This window comes from Dermacentor silvarum, chromosome 6, assembly GCF_013339745.2.
Source record: "Dermacentor silvarum isolate Dsil-2018 chromosome 6, BIME_Dsil_1.4, whole genome shotgun sequence".
Taxonomy (NCBI): Eukaryota; Metazoa; Arthropoda; class Arachnida; order Ixodida; family Ixodidae; genus Dermacentor; species Dermacentor silvarum.
In genome coordinates this window covers 89,153,228-89,178,872 of record NC_051159.1, presented here as the reverse complement: position 1 = coordinate 89,178,872, position 25,645 = coordinate 89,153,228, and the positions used below count along the sequence as shown (strand labels likewise).

Sequence of the window (25,645 nt, the reverse complement as noted above, 5' to 3'; positions counted from 1 at the left end):
TATTTATAAGACACCACGTACCGCACTTACACCCGGATGAACGTGTAGCACAGGAATCGTACCCTACACCAACCACTGGCAGTGATCTAACTCGCCGCAGTAGGTCTCTAGTTCTCAGGTTACGCATCGGACGTGGTAATGTGGGAGATCGCCTTCACAGACAAGGACGTGCGCCGAGCCTTTCATGCCTCGCTTGCGTATACACTCCAGCAAAACGCTTGAAGACCTAATGTTACACTGTCAAACTTGCTGCAGTTGGCGCTCAGCGCTGCTGAGCTATAGTTTCAACAACTTGATCTTGCGCGAACATCACCTAAGGACATTTTGTTTCCCAAGGGTCTTGCATCCACTCTATATGAGGCTTACAAAGCTGTGCTGGAATTCTTGCCAACCACGTGATTAGATTTACGTCTGTAACGCTGGAAATCTGCCCCGTGGTACTGTGTGATGTATTGTTTATTTCTTACTCTCTCTCTCTCTCTCTCTCTATTATCTCTCTCCTTTTTTCTCTGCTCTGCAAGTGGGTGGGCGTGGTGTCCCTCTTAGGAGACAAATGCTAGCCCACTTTTCTACATCTTTGTGACGTTTGTACATGTTTACATGATTATTAATTGCAATATTACACAGGTTGTTGCTTTAAGGATCTCTGTGGTATTTTCTGTGAACCCTTTAGGGGTAGTTCTTAGCAGCCACTTGGGTATCATTAGTAACCTCAATAGGGACATCGTTTTTTGCACCGTTTCGAAATTACTTTGTGTTCCACAATCTAGCACACTGGTCGTCAGAGTCGAGATCTACCTCTGAACCTTTGTCATCATGCAAATCACCACAATAGAGATTAGCACCAGGTGAAGTTTTAGTATCGACATTTTTCTTTAAATATTTCAAAGGATACAAACAATGGCTTCCTTGCACAAATCGCACCTTTTTTTTTTAAACGGTTGCCAGTCTAGGTATAGTGGGAACGCCGACAGCATTAGCGGCATCAGAGCCAACTGTGGACGAAGAAGACGACAGGCACGCGAGGGAAGCGCGAGCTGCGGCTGGGCGCCCGTCGGCGCAGCCGGCCAAGACTGGAGCCTGCTGGCGTGGACTGCGAGACCGCTCTGTTTCCCACAGCATCAAGCACGAATTACTGTTAAATAATTATAGGGGCATTGACTATACAAAAACTAAAAAAAAAGTTGGCTGCCAGTTACCTACTCTTGTGCAATAACGTGTTCATAAGGCCAAAATTCCCCGTTCAAGATTGAGCTCAGATGTAGGCGTTCCACATTCGGCAAATAGCAAGCATAGCCCTTAACCCAGCTGTACGCAATCAGAAAAACGGCGCTGCCGTTGCGTCATTAGCTCAACGGATCCTAACGGACAATACAATGTAGAAGCTCCCACTTCTCAATCGCGAGTGGTTTTTCATTCTAGCAAAACGACACGAAACGCTTCATTAGCGAGGCATGCCAAAACACTAGCGGTCGTAACGACGCCGATTAAGGTCCACAACAGAATCTTGCGACAACGCATTGCAACCCCATTTGTCTCGCGTGTGGTTGCTTTTTTTATGCGGTTGCTTAATTGTTGTGCTTCGTTTATGTGTTTCTCTCCTGGCAAGCAGAAGGACTCTGGTTCCAGTTGAGAGAGCTTAGAGAGCCCGCCATTTGCAATGCACGCCCGTTGCCGCCCATGTCTCCCAGAGGGCCCAATTGCCGAAGCTCCCGGCTATTAGTAACGCTGAGAACAGCACGTCTCCGCCGCGAGGACGTAAATCGCGAACCACATTGTGCGGCCAGCCCTGTGTGGCGGACACGCCGCTAACGAACGTTCTGTCGTCTTCGTCTCACTCACACTCTGTGTCTCCTCTTCTTCCTTCTCAACCCATTCCTTGTGTGCGTCAGTAATGGCCTTTTCGGTGCCGAAACCCTCGCGAAATTAAGGAAGAAGCAGAACACTTCCGTTTCATTCGGTACTCTTCCCGTCTAGCACTCTCCCTTGCTCGCTGGCTTCACTTTTAGGTCTTTTCTGACTTAATTTTTTCCTTCCTGAAGCCGCCGTGTTCTGCAAGCAGTTCTGGGCTCTCCCCAAGCTCTCTTCCTGCCCAGGGTGTTTCCCTTCCCTACTGCACCGCAAGGAATGTGCAGACGCAGTCTGCACCGTGCGCGACAGCACGCATGAATCTTCGTGTTAATCGCGTTTGCCGCCGCCACTCCCCCGTTCCTCTCAAAAGCCGTTAGGACGGCGGATAGGAAGGAGGGGAACGCCTCCGCAGAGTGTGCGTACACTGCCGACGAGGCTTCGCATAAGTCTACGTCTCCGCACCTCCGTGCGTGCGTCTGTGTGGACGCAAACACAGGCAATACCCAGTGCGGCTGCCACGTCACGAAGGCCCCATCTGGAACTTCGGTTCCCTTGAACGTGGCGACAGACGATAAGCGCTGAGCGCCGTGATGTGTGTTCGGGGCTGCGAGAGCGTGTAACCGGTCAGGACTGTAATTAATTGAGGGGGTTGAAAGGAGTTGTATCAGAAACAGCACCTCCTGATTAGCGCACCCGACTCAATTCCCTCAATCTCCCCCCGCTTTTTGATGCCCGACCACACACCTCCGGTTATTTTCGCCCCGTATTTGTCTCCGACAACCGAGTGAGCAACCCATGGGAAACAGAGGAATGGGAGGTGGTGTACATTCTTCTACGCACGCCATTAAGGCACACAGTGCTATTTCGCACTCGCGTTGCTTACGCGATGGCAGCTAGAGTGAGCTCGGGATGTGCTCATGGCGACGTCATTGGAGAATTGTAGCTGCCCACGTGGAAAGCATTTCGAAGCTTTTCGCGCAGAAGCACGATTGTGGAAGTGCTCGTACTGTTCACAACCGCACCACGTGCAAGACTTTTCACATTCATATATATCATCTCGAGAGCGTAACTGAATACAGCAGTTAAGCACTCTCAGTTGCTTAAACTGGTGAGACGAGTTTAAAGAAGCATCAAGTTTTTGTCTTGTGCGTGCTATTACGTCTACTATCTTTTAACGGAGCCATGCTGTGACAGAAAGTAGTTGGAGAGATGATATTCCGTTGGCGAGCACATGTTTGTTATACAGTAGAGAGTATGTCATCTCCAGTGGGAGATGACATACTCTCTGGCAGAAGGGAGACCTATGCTGTAATGTTTAGATTTTTTTCTATTTTTCTCGCCATTTCACTACCATATTAGCCCACATTGTTACATACACACTAATTTCAACAGTTGGCTTGCTTGTGAAAGAGTTGTTAGGCTCTTACAATGTTCATCAATCTCCCCTATGCCGATACGAACACTCCCCTACTTATTGCGGACGTCCTACGCGTCTAGCTCCTTTCCCTTGCTGCAGTGAAGGGAACAGGACGCTTTTATTGTTGGTTTTTTCGTCAAGCTGCGACGCGAGAATAAACATAACCCACACTTTTCACAACTCATGTGCCCATAATATGAGACATGAAGTTTATGGGGAGTTTCATGACTGTTATGATTTGAACTACTCTGCAAGCTTGAAATTCCGCCAGACCTCGAACAAACATCTCTTCCTATAACACAGTATAGACAGGGTGCTAAGCTGAAATTAGGGCAGTCCAGCAATATCTGAGATAGTTTAGCGACTCTGACATTAACGATATTAAAATTGTGAACCTGGTCAATCCATGAAATTGCATCATACAGGAGAACAACGGCCGTGGCTTACCTGGGTAGAACTCGATAAGTCGCTGATTCTTGAAGTCCGTGCCCGGTATGGAGAGTAGGCACACGAACAAGTGCCGACCCGAGCGCGAGAACTGTTCGTCGGGCACTTGGCTGGAGACGCGAGTGACGTAGGATCCATCCTGTCGGGGCGTAACCCATTGTGTTGGGGCGAGGGCGTGGCGCCGCTGCGGGGACGCGGACGATCCCTCATCTAGCTGGTAGAGCGCCAGCGTGGGCAAAGGAAATGCGCCGGTCGCCTCGCACACGAACGTCGTCGCCGACTCCTCGGCGGCTCGCGAGAAGTTGAACACGAAGTGCTTTGGACGTGCTGCAGCAGAAAGTACAAAAAATTTGTCGTACAGTAGGTATCAAAACTTACCTCTCGCGGAATCTTACAAAAAGCTCAGTACTTCTTGCCTGGGCAGGCATCCGTCCATTCATATTATCACCCTGTGCTAGTGCATGCAACCAACATTGTTTTGTACTGTTTGTTACATTGGTTCCAAGTTAAAACTGCGCTAGTCTGTTTTTTTTTATAGAACTCACGTCCCGCATATTTCTGAATCCGACTCTACATAAAGCCCTTTCAGCCTCGTCCTATGCCATCACGCCTCCCGAATTATACAAGCGAAAAGACCGGAGAGGCCATTTCATCTTTCTGTTCACATATGGATAGCCAAGGAAAAACGTTTGCAATGACGCTGACAACCAGTCATAGCTCACGTCTTGTATCTACTACTTAGCGCTGTGGTGCATTCTGTCATGAGCTAAACTAATATGGCGATTTTGTCTTCGGAGTTTACTTGATGAGATTTCACCAACATGGGAATTTTTCCTTGCACAGGTGACAGTGAAAACTGGTGGAAATTTCCGCTTAGCAACAACGCGTAGCACTCACCATAGACGGTCATGAGTTGCGACTTTTGGTCCTGGTTATTGTGCGAGGTACGTGACACGAGTACCTGCCGCTCAGCTCGGTGGTCGGTCTCAACAGGTTGAGAGCGCGGAACTTTGTGAAGTGGTTCGCGGTGACCGTGAAGTCGGTGTTCAAGCGCCCCTTCAGCCTCTGAGAGACGTGGCGTGTCTCCAGCTCTGGTATCCACTGGTAGATGGGCTTTGGGTCGTCATTCAGGAACCACTTGACCACCAGCTGTGAGTCGTCGCGCTCCGTGTACGCGTACTCGCAGTCCAACAGCACTGAGTCCTCGGTGCCGTTCTCCACCCACGTGGGCACAGATAACCGCACAATCTGCACACCACTCGCAGTCCGGATTGCTGCAAACACACAGTGCAGGCCATCTCAGTTACGCTCGCCAAAGTCTCGAAAATACTATGCAGCTAGACAACAGTTTTCGTAGTACATTGTCAAACAACTACACTATGTTATCACCGTCGTATTAGGCTAATGATCACACCAATTAGAGCGAAAGAAAGTAAAATAATTTACTGCCCAAAGTAAACCTCCTCGCCGAGACGTGGGAGGCCAAGATCTCCACCCCGGACCTGGACGAACAACGACGTCTTGTCGCCAGAGTCCAGGATGCTATCGCGGCCAGAGGATTCCTGGAATGAGGGACCCTCCCGCCTAGAGTGATCCACAGCTCAAACGCTCGGGACACTGTCTCGAAAATTAAAGTTTAATTCATCTGCCCAAAGTGTTATTGAAGTATTTTCTATGCGGTACCCAAAGTATTTTCTATGCGTAAGCAAGCCCAGAGCCTCTGTTCGTGTACTTTTTCCTGCTGACAGGCATACACGTGATGGAATGAACGGGGTAAATGTAGGGTTACTTCCCATGTTTTCGACATTCGAGCGTGGACTCAAGAAAGGAGGCACGAGCGAGGAGCCATATATGAATTTTCGCAGCATACCTCACTGGTGTGGTTTGTGAACGGTTTCTCTAGGTGAGATTGTACTTTCACATCCAAGATCCTACTAATTCACAATACTCGCTTTATTTGAAATGTTATATTTTGATGTAATATCGGTTCCGCAAACGATCCTCCGCAATGGCAGTTGCTTGATCTGGCTCTATACAGAATAAATAGCTGAGGTGAGTGGAGCAGTCGAACAAATCACCTTAAATTTAGCATGCCACCTGCGCTCTATGTAGATTCGAAAGAATCGAAAGATTCGAAAGAAAGCCTTTACAACATAGACATATTCTCTAATTTGCATGGGTGCCACGCCTTTTTTTGTTTTCCATAAATGCTAATACAGATCATGTCTGAGTATCTATTTTGTTTTCTGAAACAGCATTTTAGTTAGATATATCTTTGCCTCTAAAAAAAAACTAAAGAAAAAAAGAAGCAATTACAACGTGCTCCTAGACACGTTTCATGCATAATCTACCTGCGTTAAAAAACACCGGTAGTACCATGAAATATGCAAACACTTCTGCATCGATTTAAAATTACACACGATAGAGATCAATGCAAAATGGAAGTAGCAAATACTGTTATTATGAGCAGCGTTTCTATGAATAGGTCGAAAAAAATATCTGCAGAGGCAAGTACACCTAACTGATATTTACTAATAGTTTTTATTGAGACTCCCAAGAGTGCCATAATTAATCAGAGTTGACTCTCCCTGAGTTATCTGATCGACTGATATTTATCGTCATAGCATTTTAATTTCACATGCAAATTGCACAGTACTATACTTTTGATAGTATTAGTGCACGTGCAATTCTGATAGCGCTGCTCCGTACAATTGGAAACGCAGAGCGAACGTACACATGGTGAGATAAAGAACAGAGCGGGATTTTTTTCACGAGTTTTTGCAGTAGTTCGCAGCAATGGGTTAATGAATGGACAAACGCAAAGCTTAATCGATCAGACGTAGTCGCATTCATGCGGAAAATCTATAGACACGCAGCCAAGACACGTCCAAATATACGTGACTTCAATACTCGGCGCTGCCTGAGCGGAAACACTGCGGAAACAGTGACATACCTTAACTAAAATAGAAAAGGCGGCACATGCTTCCCCTTTCGGGCACAGATCAATTAGGGCACTCGATACAGACATACAATGGGCTTAATTAAGACTGCTCATTTCTGTGCCAAAAGTAATCACGTTAAGTGGGCAACAAAGCGATGGTAGCTGGCTGCGGAATGAAAGAGAATCACTCCAGTGATTACAAAACTTGCTGCGCTGTGTGTTTTCACTGTATTTACTCAATGGAGCCATACAGACCGCTGGAAAGCTCGTGCAAAAAATAGCCCGGGAAAAGCTCATAGGCCGGAGCAAAGTAAAGAACAACTATGCTTGAACGCGTAAAGGAAAATTATTCAAAAAAGAGCTCCATTTTTGTTACAAAATAGAGAGAGACGTCCGAACACTAAGGATCGAGAAAATTAAAATTGCTGTTATGCATAGGTTTACGTTTTCGCAGCGCAGAGCATTCGATTTGTTTGATTTCTAATTGGCAGATACGTCATACATAAGCGTGCACGCTCATGCAAGCTGGAAACACTGCGCACTCAATTGCTGCCGAATGCCTGATAAAACGGAAGCTTAGGAAAGAAAACGATAGGGAATTTCCAGCCAGCATAAGCGAAAATCAATAAACGAAGGCCGCTCTCGTATATTTAACGTAGTCCTCTTTCTTCCGCGCGTCGTACTCTGTAGCAGCCGGCAGAACTTTAGTAAACGAATTATCGACACGTAGATTACTGCCTCCCATCCTGCTCATAAATTTTAACGTGCGGGATTTTGAGTTCCATTCGTTCCTAATGTGCAGGTTGCCGCATACTAAAACGTGCCCTACGTAAATCGTGAAACACTTCGTTTTTTATGTGGTACAAAAAGCTCAATTATTCATAACGCATTTTAGTCATCCCAACTTTTAGCAAGATTCAAGCAATTGCCCCCTCTGATGCTGCAGCTGAATTATTTTGTTGGTCTGCAGGGCATCACGGTTAGAATTCTGATCTTGTCTGCAACCATGAGGGGATGGAATATTTATTACTCTTTAGGCGAGCCCCACTATTAACCGTTCTTTGTTATGCCAAGATGGAGGCAAAAATATCCTGAAGCTTACTCGTTCGTACTGGTTTGAGTACGTTCGTACTCATTCGTATAGTGGTTCGTACAGAGCTTGGGGGTTATAGGCTCAATACCCTTGTCGTTGTGACTTCAGTCAGTGTCTCTCACAGTTTTCTTTGCGATTTGCAAGAGTTCCAAAAAGAAAAACTGAAAAAAAAAAACATGGCAGATGCTACAAAAAGATTTGAACTTTGGTCCCACAGAGTGGCAGTCGGAGGTTTTAGCTCTGAGGCACTATATTCATTACAGGGCAGAAACTACTCTTGCGGGAAACGTAAACACACAAACATTGTAGTGGGTGTCTTGAATGTGCACGGCGAAGCAGAAGTTCGGCATGGCGAACGCAGAACCCGGGACTAACGCCCCGGAAAGGCGTTGGTTCCGGGTTCAAATCTCGGAAAAGGATGACTTTTTCTTCAAGTGCGAAGTTTCTTTCTGAGAAACGACCGTACGTAATTCCTTTGCATCTGTGTGCTGCATTTGGGTGGATGACAGTTTTACCTTTGAAGAACTTACAAAGTGCCCCATAATGGAGACATGCTGCTCAGGCAACAGCAAAGCTTCACAAGAAACACAAAATATTCAGACACTCTAGCGATAATAAAGCCGCGAAGAATACTTGGCATGGAGAACATGCTTATGCCGCAAGCTGCGATGATTGGAGGACCACATGCTCTGCAGCTTACTCAAAAACCAGCATCGAGGTAAAATGCTGAAATAAAGCAAGCGCGGTAAAATGCTAAAGCGAAGATAATAAAGAGCAAGAAGAAATAGTGGTGTCTCCACTTCACCACAGGCGAACGCTAGCTGCACCAGCAATGAAGTTTCGTTCTTCGCGAATGCTCACGGCTTTCCAACACAGAATCACCTAGCGCAAGACAGGGGTAATTGGAGATCGCAGGGAGAGGCCTTCGTCCAGCATTGGACATAAATATAGGCTGATGATGATGATGATGATGATGATGATGATGATGAAACCGACACAACATGAAATAGTGCAGGACTCACTGCGTGTATTATTCCTCCAGCCATCGAGCCAATGCTTCGGGATGTCGACGAAAATTTACGTTGGTTACTGTTGTACATTTTATATGTTTGTCACAGCAATCTTCAAACCGTCAATAGAACAGATAAAGCCCGGATGCTGTCCCCCTGAAGCAATTTTCGGTGCTCATGTTCCTAGAAAAGGCAGATTGCCATTGTCATTGCATTTTTAACTTTTATAGAAAAGCAGGCTACAACATTCCTCCTGGTCAAAAATAATATTGGTCCGTAGACGCACGTAATACGTTTTCCTTCAAGCCACGCTGCGCGCAGCTGAAATGTAACCAGTTAGCTTCACTTTTCCGAAAGTACCTCTGTAGATTCCGCTGTTCGACCGCACAGCAAGAAGGCCATAACGGCGAGCCTTCGATCTCTGCAGGAATTTAAGAGTCTCGTTCAATGGTTGAAAAACGAGCGAACTACTCTGTGTCGGATTGCGAAATGAAAGCAAAAATAAAAACATGCATTGTACCCCTAACTCCAGTGAACTGGCATCATTTGCTGATTTCGTTCGCGCGCTGCACCTGTATAGAATGAACAGAAGCAAGAGAGAACGTGGAGTATCGGTGACCTCTTTATGAAGTCAACATGTACAGCGGGCAAGGCAACCACGATCGAATTTCCGGGCCGCTTTTTTCCCCTCTTAGACCGCCCGCAGCATTCTTCGTTTCTCCACTACTGGATACCCTCGTGCTAGCTGCTATTACGGTTCTGGGCTCTTACAAAAACAGTCCTTTCATAGCCCTTCACGTACTTTATTTTGTATCGTATATGTCGCTCTTGCTCTATTTCTACTTTAGGCATCGTTTATTTTTGTAATTTTCTTACTATTTATTAATTTTTAACAAAAGGCGCTTTTCCGTGCTTTATTTAGGCCAATGAACAGAAATGCGAGGGCACGGTCGTATATAGGAGATGTCATGTCAATAAAGTGGGCGCAATACTTTCAAGAGATCTATAAGGCTCACGTTCGCGTCGTCCTGTTGATACAAGAGCACTGGAAATTTATACTGATGGTGGCCGAGAACTATACGTTGACATGGTAACGGAGCTGTGGAAGAACTGAAACGGTTTTTATTGACCATAGTAAAAGAAAAAGCAATATTCTCGTCTGTGCGGATCCCGTGTTGACAATCGAAGTGTAGGAGAAGCAAACTAAGAAGCCTTGCTGAGCTTACTGCATATGGAAATTAACAATAGGTTTAATTAGAAAGAAATGGTGATGTGCGAAAATTGGAATTTTGACATCACTTATAGATTTCTAATGAAGCTACCACTTAAATATACAGCGTGTCCCAACTATCACGTGCCAAGATTTAAAAATATGTAAATGCCACGTAGCTAAAGAGAACCAAGGTAATGTTGTTTGCTGTTGCAAACATACATACTCAGGTAATTTCTTGCATTCCGCCTAATGATATACTCTGTCCTAAATAATTAATCAGCTTCTCAAATATTATAAGTAGGTGAAAAGTTCAAATGAGAAAACTGTAGAGCAACATCAAAAACTACAAATACAGCTTCCTGTTGCACAATACGTGCTACATAAAAGTGTTTTTCCGAGCGTGAAAGAAGCCCGCGAATACACGCAAAGTGTCTCGAGCGGCCAGTCGCACGGCAGTTTTGCGTGTATTCGTGGGCTTCTCTCACGCACAAGAACACTTTTATGTAGCACATATTCAGCAACAGAAAGCTGTATCGGGAGTTTTTCACGTTATTCTACAATTTTATCATTGACACTTTTCGTCTAATATTTGAGAAGTTGATTATTCCATGAAGACTAATTGTGTAATTAGGTGGGATGTGAAAAATAATCTGAGTATCTGCAAGCGACGGCAAACATCACCTTGGTTCTGTCCAGCTACGGGGCATTTGCAAAATTTTAAATCTTGGTACGTGATTGTTCGTGCACCCTGTACACACACACACACACACACACACACATATATATATATATATATATATATATATATATATATATATATATATATATATAATGGGAACGCAATATTCTTCTATAAAAGACAAACAGCGGAGACCTGTTGAAATAATACACATAAATATTGATTTAAGGAACGGCGGACAATAGGCAAAAAAAGATATCGAGGGTTGCAGGGCGGCTGATTTCTACATACCAGGACAAAGTGGGAAAAGATTTTCAGTGGAAGCAACGTAAACTTCTGCTGTTTGTCTTCGTTGAAAGACAAACAGCTGAGACCTGTTGGCATTACAATTACAATATACGAGTTATATATATATATATATATATATATATATATATAACATTTATTTTATTTATTTGAGGAGACGCGAACAATACGAAAGAAAAAAGAAATCAAGAGTGTCAGGGGGCTGCTGTCTAGATACCCGAAAAGCCGATTGTGCCTGTGGTGGAAAAAAAAATCATGCTTTTAGAATAAACAGAGTAACCTCTAGACGCTGTCGCAGTGCTTGTATAAGGAATTCGGAACTAAAGAAAATACAATGAGTGGAAATAGAATGCCGATGGGAGAACAATGTAGGCCTTGGTAAATTGAAAAATCTGGCTGGACATTCGAAAGCCGATGAAACAAGAACGCCCGCCCACGGAAAAATGAAAACAGCCCGTGGATGTTCCGTTTCTAGAGTATGAAAAGAAGTCAGGCTCTTAACAAGTCTGTTGGGGCCTTAAAAAGAAAAGGAAGCGGAGCGGGCAAGCAGGATGAGAAATAGGATAAAGGTGAAAAAAGGAGGAACTAACAAAACATATTTGATGGACAAAGCTGGAAGAGATTTTTTGCGAATGCAACGGGAACACCGGAACAAAATATTCTTCGTTGAAAGACAAACAGCGGAGACCAGTTGGAACAAAAACAGTTTGAGAAAGCTAACGAGAAAACTAACGCCAGTAAGTTATTAAGTTATCGCATTTACCTCAGCTAGATATAATACTGTCAGCAATAGTAGTTTACTTCACCATGAGATACCGTTATGAACCATCGTATTCTGCTTGGTAAGTTATGAAAACACATAGTTTTTTCCTCTTTTGGCTGAAATAATTCTACCGGTGTACTCCACTGGTATTGTCTTCCTCACACCCGCTAGTGGCTAGTGCAAGAATGCAGTGGTCATCAGCCCAAAGGATACACTGTTGCTTAGCTGGTGTCGTGAATTCAGACCAAAGGTAAAAATGTCTGAATGTCGGCGAATTTCCACTCGAGTGACAGAGGGCAGGCAAATCGACGAATCGCCGTAATGAAAAAATAATGAGCACGATAAAAACACAAGGACAAAAGTGCTCGCCGCTTGACGGGAGAAGTTGGGGTTAAGATTGGCCTTTAAAAAATGCAAAACAAATATGCAATACCTGTAAACGTGAAACTCTCAGGGCACAACAAGGAACAATTGAGATCTGCCAACTGTCCCAAATATGGAGATTCGCGGTAGCAAGAAAGAAAGAAAGTGTGATTGGCAGACCCAAAGGAGTCATAATCACTCAGACGTTGCCAGGTTATGCGCAGGGTTGGTTTTCAGCATGTGCCGATGCCCTATATAGGTAACAGCAGCTGTAACACGGTATCGCATTCCTGTTGGCCTGATCAATTGACCCCATTTGTCGTAATACATTCAGTTCATCCTTGAACGTTTTTTCTAGTGTTTAAGTATAATAGCTATAGTGCGGGCTGTATACTAGTCTGCGCGCTTGAGGAGCGTGCATCTGTCATCACCACATTTCTTGGGTCACCTTCATGGATTCTTGGAAATTGCCAATGAATTCTCACCTGCGCAAGGCCTCAAGAGCCCTATTGCACTTCTTGAAGCTGACTCGACTGGTCAAACGCTTGTGACAGCTAGCGAACCATCTTTGACGAGTGCGCCCAGAATTACTGCATCTCTATTATTAATTTTAAATGCGAAGCATTTCTTGGCGAACATTTGCTACTTTGACAGTATCTATCTATCTATCTATCTATCTATCTATCTATCTATCTATCTATCTATCTATCTATCTATCTATCTATCTATCTATCTATCTATCTATCTATCTATCTATCTATCTAGCCGCCTACATCTTTGTGCTCTCATGGTCGTTTTGTTAACTTGGCATGTACCACAATTGGCATACTATGACAAGAGTATATGAGGAACACAAATGATATGTTATAACATGAATGTCATGGCATGCGTTTTATATAGGTCATGAAACAGCAGCCTACGTCTTGGTGCTCTCATGGTGGTTTCGTTAGCTTGGTAGGTACCAAAATTGGCATAGTATGAGAGCAGTGTATAACGAACATAGGTGATAGGTCATGACACAAATGCCATGACATGCGTGTCATGTAGGTCATGACAATGACCCAGCGAAAAAAATTACCACTCAAAAACCCCTGGAATGGCTTCGGACGTGGGCACTAAGTGAAGGAAACACTAAAGGTAGAAGTCAGTCATGAGCATGACTCAGCAAAAATGAAAATAACTCAGTGAAAATAGCTTAACGCTCAAAAGCCACTGGAATGGGTTCGAACGTGGGCACTAAGTGAAGGAAACACTAAGGGATGATGGTAGACATTATAGTCATGAGCATGACTCAACAAAAATGACAATGACTCAGCAAAAAAGGTTTCACACTCAAAAGCCACTGAAATGAGTTCGAACGTGGGTACTAAGTGAAGGAAACACTAAATGATACTGGTAGAAATCATAGTCATGAGCGTGACTCAGCAAAAATGACAATGATTTAGCGAAAAAATGATACTCAAAAAGCAATGGAATTGGTTCGGATGTGGTACTAAGTGAAGGAAAAGGCTAAAGGTTGATGGTCGAAGTCATAGTCATGAGCATGACTAAGGCTTTTGGCTTAAGGTCTCTTCGGTGTAACTAAAGGGACTCCTGAGTACTCATGACATGAATGTCATGACATGCGTGTCATGTACGTCATGAAAGAGCCACCCACGTCTTGGTGCTCTCATGGGCGTTTTTTTAACTTGGTAGGCTCCCCGCACACTGAATTTTAATATTCCTTTGTTATTTATTCTGCCCACTTCTTCAGCCCCAACTGTAGCCTAGCCAGCAGGTCACTCATTGGTTAACCTTCCTACCCTTCCATCTTCGTTTTACAGCGAAGCTGTATATGGCTAGTGTTCCGTGCATTTTTCCTCTGCGTCAGCAAATACTAAGGTCCCGAGCGAGCGCACTCGTGCCAATGCTCGCGCGTTCGTCGTCGTCTTCTTTCACAGCTGGCTCGTCGGCGTCCCTCGGATATGCGTTTGGTTAGATTCGTTATCAAGCGGCACCATTTTCAAAATCAGTAGGCTCCAAGGCAGATAATAAAGGTTTCTCAAAAATTTTCCGCTGGGCGACCCACGTCGGCCATTTCTACGTTAGCACTACCCTCTCTTTGTCGGCGTTCCAAGCGCTTGCGCATCTAGTTTCCATTTCTTTCCGCTCTCCCGTGGTGGCGGTGCCGTCGAAACGTCAGGCGTGTCTAGTTTCCTCCGGCTCCTCGGGGCGACGGTCCCGTCGTCCATGCGAATGTACATAAAAAGAAACAGAAAGAGAATTTTCCGTTCTCCATTTTGAATTTCAATTCTCTTCTGCCGTTGGAATGGGGAAGACTCTGTCGTCGTAACGGACTCCCGAAGGGAACGCACCAACGTGCTAAACAGCTTCGCTGGTCATCCACCGTCACAGAGTGGAACAGCTCATGATTTGGTCTCACTCTCTCTTCCCTCGACAATAGCTATTCACCGTCCTCCTCAAGACATTCCGGCGTAGGCTTTTGTCACTGAATCTGGCTTATTCGGTCCTTGCATTTCGACATTAGTTGTGAGCGGTTTATTGCATAAACATAAAACTTGCATGATAATAATGTTGTGATTTAATTGATTGTGAATAAACATAAACATTGGAAAATATTGCACGCTTCATTGAGTGAAAGTAAACACACTTCTACGCAGTAAAGATGTACTATGATATCGTGTTCAATTGTGTTTTAACAGTTAAGCTGTTTAACCGGGGCGTTCGTCGTCAGGTGTAACGCCAAAATGTGGGCCGATCCTGGTAGTAGAGCAGAAAGGGTCCAAGCATAATGGAAACATCCCTGGTCATATCATAGCAAATGGCTTCATATAAATATTCTACCCTGAACAAAGCTTGTTCACGTGTGAGATCTTCATGAAGAATACGCTGTTGAGACGGATTACAACAGGATATGCGCCAGAGTGCATATGATAGCTCTAGTGCACTAAACCCACCGCAAGAAGCAAATGGTGAACATAAGAAATGGGTAGATATAGCGGTTGAGATTCGTCGACATGAACCTGGCGACTGCAAGCGCTATCTAATCGACTACGTGCGCGAAAGCCCGAGAGTGCAGAGTCGTGTCGTTTTGAGTAAACAGTGCGCTACCGAACGTATTGTGTGCGCACGACACGGTACGTCGGTGTCGTGGCTTCCAAGCCAAGGCTTCCAAGGTAGTGGTCTGAAGAGACTCGTAGCTCGTGTATTTGCTTTCTTTGTCGTGAAATGCACGTAGCGCGAAGCACAGATGCAAATTGACAAGGTGACAACTCGTGAATTCTATTCTTCTGGTTTGCATACTGTCACTTGACGGACATACAAAGGAGGTTTTATTTTATTACGAAGTGAAGTGTTCATTCGTATTTTATGAATTGCGCGACGATTAAATCTCAGACAGAGTCTATACGCTGCGTGTTTGCTGTACTGATATGCTACCTGCTGACCGAACCGATGTTCCCGGACAACTGCCAGTATTGCTTCTAATTATGGATTAGCATCAATCTATTTCATTTGCGTATATTCTGTTAAATACATAATGTAAATAGTAGTTAGTAAACAAATCGAAGGCGTTTATTATGCGCACGACTGCTAATGTGTGACATCTTGTTCAACATGGAGAATACACATCCGGGCACTGACTGGACCTTAAATTAGAAAGATGCTGGATATTGATACGCTGTCACTTCCTTCGCAATTTTTAGAGACATTTGCTTTATTTTTTCTTGCGGTAACAGTGCATGGCCATTTGGATGACCTATCAACAAGATACGTTGCTACAAAACTGCAAAAATTTATGTCTATATAAAAGCACTTGTGATTGAGCCAATTTGGAAAGCTGTAAAAATCGATTGTAAGTGAGACCTAAAGGTGTTATGGAATGCCAACGCAGAGAAATTTCAGTACGCTAAATGTTCAGGGCTATTGATAGTGAATGTGGCGTTATTACAGTAACGGTTTAGAGAATGAAAGAAATACTACGTAATGAGTGATTATCTGCGTTGTTAAAGCGTGTAAAATGGTTCGATGACGCTGTTATCACTTTCTCCTGTAGGTGGTGAGTTTAACATTTACATCGTTCACTAGGTGAAAGAAAAAGTAAATATGCCGGCTGGTACAAATAACATTCGTTTATTTGATTACAAGCAACTCAACCACTCCTGCTAAATCGAAGCTCTTGCAGGCCTCGTATAATACAGACAAAAATGGGATGAGAGGAGAATTAGGGACCACCATACTGTGGAGGCCACCTTATTTTGCTCCAACTGTTTCCGCCTCCACTCGTGGATATCGAAGAGGCCAAGCACGGACGTCAAGTCCACTCAGCACCAGCATCCAGAGTGGCGTTGGGCGTGGCACTTTGAAACTTCGATCGCACAAGCCGTGACTGGGTTTTTTTAAAAGAAGCAAATCGGAAGTACGTGGTAGGGACGGATTAAGAAAGCGATAACAAAAAAATGTAACGGGGAAGCCAGTGAAACACAGTGGCAAGTTCAACGACGCCCCTTCTTTATTGGAAATCGACGGGGAACGCACACACCAATCGAAGCAAACCCGAAGATGGCAGGGGTGGAGCAAGCCTCGTCACTCGAAGCGCACACACGGTATTTCGGCCACGTTGCACAGGAGCCCTCAAACGGGAAGAAAGAAATAAAAGGTGTTAAGCGGGAATAAAAAGATAGCTGGGTAATGGGCGATAGAGGGAGCTTTAGGCCGGACGAGGAGCGAGAAATGGCGAGCAGAACGCCAACCCTGAAGAGAGAACGAAGCAGTGGTTCGGCTGTGTAACAGAGAATGGATCCAAAACAATTCACGCAGGGCTGGCAGGAATGAAAGAAGTTTGCAGACTACGATTGGAGCGAAACAGAAAAGGGATGGCGCAAAGTATTTGCACAACTCCTCATTAGGAACACAATTGAAGCGAGGCGAAATTAGCTCGCACCCACTAAGTTCTCATGATGATAATGGGCTTCCAAATTACTCGCTTGATCTTTCGATTGAATCCGATAAGACAGTTACCGCCCGCTCTGAAACTGCACCACTTGTTCGGCCAGCTACACACTCGCGTCTAGCTTGCCACGACCTACTATTCCCTAGAAACCTGCTTTCTGATCTCCCTTGGTCTCCCCTAGATCCGAGCGATGAGGCGAAAACGGTGGCGTGTGGAGAAACGGGCGGCGTAAGCAGTGGACGCCGTGGAAGCGTGGAATGAAGGCCACTCGCTCACAAAGGATCAGTGGGGTCCTAATAGTTCGTAGGAGCCGTTAGAAGCGGTATCTTCAGTGCTGCTGCGGAGGAACCGGGGTGATTGCTTCAGCCGCTGAGCTTCTGGAACCGATGAGCGGCCCTTTGTTCGCACCGCACCATTTCAGCCGTTAACAAAGTGGCCGCTTTAATTAGCTGGTTTCACTGTAGTACTTTTTTTTTCGTATTCCCGTATTGTCTTCTTTTTAAGCAATTTACTGGCGTCGTGCATCGTGGGTGGCCACCGAAGTAATTACGGTTGAAAAACTAAAGTAGAAAGCCATACTTCATTCGATAACTCATGCTATGTGAGAGCCACATTTTTTACAGTAGCGTTTTATTTTTTGTACTTTAGTTTCCCTAAAAGCTTAGTTTTTGAAGCAAGTGTTCTCGATACCTTATACTACATCGTTCACGTTTTGCTAGAGCCGCACCACTAAGTGTAATTGCGGACAGACATGATTCGTATTCGAGAATTTTCAGTGATTAGAACCAACCAAGCTCTCTCCACTATACCTTGTTGTGCAACGTGTGCACGTGTCCATTTTCAGGTAAAAGATAAGCGAATTCTTTATTTCTCTATGCTTTCTCTGAATTTACTATGCTTCATTTCTTTTTTTAATTTCTTTTTTTATTGGTGAAGAACCCCATTTCGATTGCATTTCCAATAAAACACATTGATATGTTTTGAGGTGTATTGTCGCAGTTAAATAGCCTAGCAAGGGAACAGGAATTCAGGATTACCAGCCAGCCTTTATAGTGGGTAAAGGAGTACGTTTATTTAGGTCAATAACTCACAGGGGACCCTGATCATGAGATGTAAACTTACAAAAGAATAAAATTGGGTTGTAGTGCATACGGCAGGTATTTACAAATCCTGACTGGGAGCCTACCACCGTCGCTGAAAAGAAAAGTATACAAACATTGCATTCTACCTGTGCTAACATATGGGTAGAAACGTGGAGGTCAGCAAAGAAGCTCGAGAACAAGTTAAGGACCGCACAAAGAGCGATGGAACAAAAATTGTTAGACCTAACATTAAAAGAGAGGGAGATAGTGGTGTGGATCACAGAGCAAGCGGGGATAGCTGATATTCTAATTGACATTAAGAGAAAAAAATGTAGCTGGGCCGGCCGTGTAATGCGTAGGATGGATAAACGGTGGACCGTTAGAGTTACAGAATCGATACCAAAGAGAAGGGAAGCGTAGTGGACGACGGCAAAAAACTAGTTGCAGTGATGAAGTTAGGAAATTTGCAGGCGCGAGTTGCAATCACCTATCGCAATACAGGGGCAGTTGGAGACCGCAGGAAGAGGCCTTCGTTCTGCTGTGGAGATAAATATAGGCTGATGACCATGCTGATGATGATGATTGTCGCAGCTGCAGCTTGTTTAAAGAAGATCAGTGAATATTATTCTACGTGACAATGCAAAGACCCTGAAACCAGCACCAAAGCTTTCACGCGCAGATGATTAGAGAAACGAAAGATCAGGATTATATGTTATTTTATTTTCACCATTGAGCGGCGAAATAATACTGTGTTACAATTTCCTCTGAGAAAACATGCATTCGTCAAACTGCCACGTGCCTTAATTAGAAATTAAAGTAGGAAACTTGTATAGTTACGAGGCATTTCTCAGGACATGTTCGCAGAACCTTTCAGAGACTGTGGTTGTCACTAAGATTCAATGCGGCGAATATGAATAAACAGTAAACAGTAAACTGCAGTAAACACTAGGCGTCATTTCTTATATGTTCCATTCGTCTGTGTCATTCTTTGCGCCAGATGTGTTGCAATATACTGATGGTTACAACTAAAAAAAAGAGTATTGTTCACTTAAATAATTATTATGCCGATCCAACGCTCTTGCTGGAATCTATGTGAAGCGAAGCAATCGTCAAGGGCTGTGTAATAAATCCTAAACAACTAACGGCGATATGTACAATTGTGTTTACTTTAATCCTGTACACTGTGCTGCCTCGTTCAGGACTAATGCTTATCCACCACAAAGGTTACGTAGTTAATATCGTGCAATGTTTATGTTTATACACTCAACTTCTCACTGGCTATATCAAAATGAAAACAACAAACAAGGCAACGCATAATGTTAAACGTCTGCGCAGCGATGTTACAAGGACGAAGACGATGTATCACGCTTGTTGAGCGGAGAATGGTGGTGGCAGGTGTATATGCACACTAAAGTACGACTCATATGTAGCTACGTTTAAGCATTCTGTACCTCTTGTGCCACAGTGGCGGGCGGATACCCTTGCTGGAGGATTGGGCAAAAATAGGCACACACCCAGTGGCACATACTGAATGGTTAAATAAAAAATACTCAAAAATCTATTAATATTTTCATTATAATACACTATTCTATTAGGAGGTTGGTGTGCTTCATAGATGCTTACTAGCTGATACTTTATTTTCAATGTTTTGTGTAGCAATTAATTTGTATTCCGCAAAACATAGGTGCGCGTCTTTAAATGACCAGTGGTCGACCGAAAGATGTTGCTGGAGCCGCCGCTTCGACCCGGGCGCCTCTGTTCATGAGGGCTCTGACGAAAATTACACCCCTGGATTAAATGATGTCTCAAGCAGGGGATCTACGTCGAATGTTGATTGAGATCTAGAGAATGACGGGGCACAGTGAGTATGAGTTGAAACTGGAAGGCAATTGTTTCCAATTCTTGTGGCTATCAGAAGCGAAGAATTTTGAGTGTCGTGGACGGAAGTTCCAGCGTCGGGGTAGCTCTGCACAAAACTGAAGTTTGCCACATGAGAACTCCATAGGCAGCTTCCACAACAACTTGCATACGGTGTAGTATACTATGGTTTTCCTATAAGCGTATAACATAGAAACCATGCTAGGCTACCACCATCTTCTCTTACAAAAGAAGCGCATCCTGTTATGCTTGTTAGCGACGTGCTTTAATTAGAAGACACCAGTTATTGAAGTACACGGTAAGTCCGGTTTTAAATCAAAACATACATCGAAGAAATTCTTAGGTCTTCAGAGGTGGACAGATTACGAAGCGAGGGAAGAAGAAAACAACTGTTGCTCTCACACCTTCGCTCCGCACTCACCGCGTTCGTTTACTAGTTGTGAAAGCTTGCATGTTATCCACGTCGAAGCTACTACGTGCCAACAAGGCAACGAACAAAGCGCACAAATGTATTGTGAAAACGCCTGAAAAAGAAGGACAGTCAACTAATGCTTTCTAGGTCTTTAGGGTTCGTTAGGCCATTTGGTGTCATTAATCTCGCTCGTAGCCAGGAAGGGACATTTATATTTATCAGAACATTATCACCCAGGCGTAACGCGCCCTGGTGCCCACGTCACAAGACAACAAATGACCACCACCTCAAATGGTCCACTGGGTTGTTCTTCCGAGCTTGTCGCTCAAATCGATTCAGTTCTTGGAAGTGGTGGGTTTAGTAAAGAGGTGATGTCATATTTACCACTGCTAAATATATTCTGGCTGCTCGATACGGCAACTGCACTTTCAAAAACGAAATTTCTGCATGGGATGGCTTATTGATGAGTGAATCAATTGCCGCCGACCTTTGCATGACGAATTTCACAGTCAGGCGAGACAAAAAAAAAAATCACCAGCAATCATTTTTTTTCTTAGACATCAAGGATGTTCTGGAAATACATCACCATTTTCGTTATTGGTCCGTTGTTGGTTCGAAATGTGGCCAATAACCAGGCAATGTCAATAACCTCTGTGTTAATTTTTTTCTCATCACCAATTTTGAATGTACCAAATAATATAAAACAGCCAGTTTACACACACACAATGAAATTCAACTAATAAGGCGGTACAAGTTTGGCAGGGAAGGCGCGATACGGGAAGCTACCAGTGTAACACCCTGATGACCTTCACTTCATCACTGCTTCATCTCAAACAAGCCCTTTTCAATATTCAGGGCTTTTTAATGTGCGCCGACGGCGGCATTTTCAAAGTTTTGCGAGTGGTGCAGTGTTCTTTATGATGAAATCAGCGTGCTGTATTTTTTTTCATTTTGTTAATGATCGCAACAGAGATTTTTTATCATGCATCCGTCCCAATAATTGATAAAGTATTGCTCCGTTTATTTTCTGCTTTGCTGTAGGAAACTTGTTTGTCGTTCAAAACGGGAACAAATGGAAACCAATTATTGACATAGATTGAAGCATAATTTTTGTAGAAAAAAAAATTCGGAGATTCTTTACGCTGTGGAAATCCGCTGAAGGGAAGCTTCCATTGTTCTCAATCAATCAATCAATCAATCAAATTTTTATTAATTCACAAAAAGGTTTTGCAGATAGAAGTATACAGAAGGAGGTCCCATAGTAAAGTAATTTGTTCTCTGCGAACAAATCTGTTATTGTTTAGCGAGCATTTGCAACTATAGAGCGCGTAGTCATATTGAACACATTTTCGCCGGAAAATGCCTGGTTCAACAAAACGTTGTCCGGCAATAACAGGAGATTAAAGTATATTCAAGCGTTAGAGTCCGTATTGTGTGCGTCCAGTATTAAACTGCCCCAATATATATCATGGAAATAGAAGCGAGAGATGTGCGCTCAGCTATGCAAAAATGCGTAGAACAAACAAAAAATGTCATTCCTGTTTTATGTCGATGCGCTGACCACGCCTATGGCAATTGTCCAACATTTCTATGTTGAAACATTATTTTTCGTTTCATGAGTCCTCGCTCTGTGATATTGGCGTTAACTGGGTGAATTTGTTTTTATTTATTTGTAAAATACCTTACAAGGCCCCTACATGGGGCATTGAGTAAGGGGGGCATAGAACTTAGTACACAGACAACTAATAGAGACAAACTCGCAAAAACATCAAGGTCGAAAAACAACCGCAACCAGTTGCGCAGCTTAAAAATCAGAAAAAAATTTTAACATGCAGCTGTGTATTATAACAATAGAAACAGCTCGATAGGTTTGTAAAGTATTGTACAACAATGAACGAATATAGTAGAGAAAGACGACCAAACAGTGATTCGCTCTTCCAAGAGAGACGCATATATTTTTTGTAAGAAAGCGCAGTCATGCTTTCCGATGTGAGGTACAATTTCGTACGAATAAGCGTGCATGAAACTACAAGTATATTCAAACGAGTAATTTTGAAGCGATACGATAAAAATAACTGGTTTCGCTCAGCAATACTAAATTCTTTATTTACGCTGAATTGCAGAAAAATCCTAGAAAAAGGGGCCTCGGTAACAAAGCTTCTTTTTCGTTCTTGTTACTTCCTATTGGTCGGTCGCTTTCGCTAATGATACGTCCTGCATCGCAATTGGCTGCAATTTGTTCTTACGAATTCCTCTAGTGCAAGAATGATTCGGGAATGCAGGCCTAACTTAAAAGTAACATAGCTAACAAAAAAAGCCTCCAGAGAAGATGAAGAGATGAGATGTCAGCTAGAAGCGTGCGACCCGCTAGGCCAGCACTGCGTTTTTCTTCGCAACATTTGCGACTATTACGATGGAAAATGAATTAAAGTGCAACTGCCTGTAATTGGGTGCAATTCGAAGCTTCCTGCGTGAACAAAAATAATCGAAAAAAAGAGGTCAAAGTATTCGTCTTGTATTCGACGCTATCATTAGGTAAGAACCTCTGGACGGTTGTAACAACTTCCGATGAACAGACAGGCAAAGAAAAAAAAAGCTATCTCCGGTAGACGAATTATCTCAGCCACCTTTAAAGCGCTTACTTTCTGGAAGTTAGAAATAAATCTTGAGTGAAACAAGTGGTGAACTTGAGCATTAATCTTTGCCAGCGCCTTTAGGAACATATCTATGTAACACCTAAAAATTGGCAACGAAAAATAAGTCGCTTCCTCGCGTCGGCTCTACGCTTAGGGTCGCTTCTTGAGGGCGCCCAATCTAGCATCGAAATTTTTTGATGAAGCACCGTAACCTACTTTTTTTCGCACCATCACGTCATGGAAAGCACGTTTTGATTTATTTTAGGTCGTTTTTGTTGTGTCCGCGTAGCGGCGCGCCTTGATATCCGCGAGCGTTAAAGGGGAGGAAAAAAATATACTAAAGAAGACGAGGAGTGCATGCACGCAAGATCTTATTTATCTTCGACAGCTGTCTGAGCAAATTTACTCTTGCAAGTTGACTGAGTTCAAAACTATATCTCTTTTTCTCGTTCACCGTGTTGTTGCTGAGTGAGCGATTTGAGTAACTAATGCTGAAAAAAAAAGAGAACTTGCAGGCAATGAATTTCATTGCTGAGTTCCTGAGCTGTAAACTTGATAGTGTCGTTTTCTGAACATTTTCTGAACCAGGAGGAGCGCTGTTGGCTGCGTTGCACTGGTGAATGGAAATAAAACCAGAAATTAACACGTGTCAGCGAAAGAAGACACCACAGCTGGTACTTGTAGAGAATGACAGAACGAAGAAACAGTTATTTAATTTAAATACAACTCAGTGGTTATCTTTATATTATTTTTCATTAACTATCAAGGTGAAACTGGCCGCATCGATTAGTACTCTTGTCTTTCTGGCAATCTGCATGGCTGTCATTTCTAACACGCCCAAAAAGAGTGTCTGGCGTCTCAAATGGACACCACTACAGGTTAACCTGCTCAATATTGACACACTTGCCTAGTCGGTAACGCCAATCGTTCCGAAAATGAGGTTTGTTTTAAATGTATACATGCAATGGTCGCAAGGCTAGCCGTTTACTTTCAATTTGAGCTTTCCACACTTTTCAAAGTGCTTTTCTGACCATATTGTTAAATTCTTGTTTAAGACTTCTAGTGAGCAAACATTTACGCAAGTCAGATATCTTAAATTTGCGATGTCGAAGAGAATCTCAAATTAAATATGGATTTTGGCCTTTGCAAAACCATATGAAGCGCGGTTGTTGTCTAGCAAAAAGTCTTATTGTAGCCCAAAAAATAACGACTAAGTGCGTTTTTTTTACCTTAGTTTGCGTTTATACACAAAAAGTGTGCTGCATGGGACGATGAGTCTCTGTCTCTGCATGAAGCTAAGAAAATAGCCTAAAAGAGCTTATATAAAACCGTACACTGATGCAGCTGAGGCTAGCAGTTCGCGAGCTCACTACTCAGACCAGAGACGTTGTGCTTTGCTGGAGAGAGCCGTAACCACGCCGCCACCGTGGGTTGAGGTTTGAACAGTGCAGGCCTCAGTGGTGAGCAGGTCTTTCTCGCAACGTCTACACATAACGCGCCCGCTCTAACTTTTGTTTTCACACAGCCCAGCATAAGCTTAAACATGGCACGTAGAACTTTTTTTGACACCTGCGGCGCAATACCTTCTCCATGTTGATACTTACCGACGACGCACAGAATCATCCAAATAGCCGTGGTGGTGGTAGTAGAGTGCACGATGCCAGAGTATCCCAGTCGTATGGCTCCAACCATGAACAACATAGACGTGAGGGCACAGACCGGACGAACAGGCGTGCGGTGTCAGTGTTGCGGGAACTCACGATGCCCTATTTGTTGTCGTAGCCGTCGCTCCCCGCGGTTGACGGCGAGCCTGAACACGTGGTTCAACGAAGAGGAGCCTGGCCGGAACCGCCCGGCAAGCAGCAGGCAATTCCGGAGAGCCGCACATTCGGTGCGCGCGGGTGCGCACGTGGGGCAGTGAGGAGCAGTCGCGACCGTCGGCGCCGGCCGAAATGGAAAACTGAGGAACGCAGCGGCGGGCTAAGACCCTGCTCGGTTCCCGACGTGGCCGCTAGGCGAGGCGCGTCCATCGACCTGCTCGAGGGAGAGCCGTGGTGTTCGAGTGCGATGCCGTCGCTTTGCGAATATTTCGCGCGAGCGTGGCGCCCTACGAGTGTAAGCTGCAGTTGGCTTCGCCGCATTATGTTTATTATTGGGGTGAAACAAACTTAGGCAAAACAATCTTTTTCTTTTTTTAGACAAGCTACGCGTGGTGCAAGCACTCCTGACCAATCGAATAACATACGGCACGCCCTACCTCGCGCTGAGGAATGCAGAGGTAGAAAAACTTAACCTTATAATACGCAAAGCCTTCAAAACGGCTTCGACCACCAGACTTCTCAAGATGGGCGTACACAACACCTGGCAAGAACTAGCTGAAGCTCACAGAGCCCGTCAATTAGAACGACTGAAGCTCACGCCCACCGGAAGATCAGTGCTCCAACAGCTGAGCTACGGCCAAACCTTTATAGCCGCCATGGGCCGAAAAGAAAGAATTCCCCCGAACATCCGCGAATTGCTGTGCATAGCACCAATCCCACGCAACATGCACCCCACGTTCCATAAGGAAAGAAGACAAGCCCGACTGGATACACTACGGTGAA

At 44.1% G+C, this 25,645-nt stretch overlaps 1 pseudogene; it reads right to left on the bottom strand.

Moving 5' to 3' along the window:
- The window catches only part of LOC119456780 (uncharacterized), a 30,980-nt pseudogene extending 5,992 nt beyond the window's left edge, over positions 1-24,988 (bottom strand).
- Between the last annotated feature and the right edge of the window lie 657 nt (positions 24,989-25,645).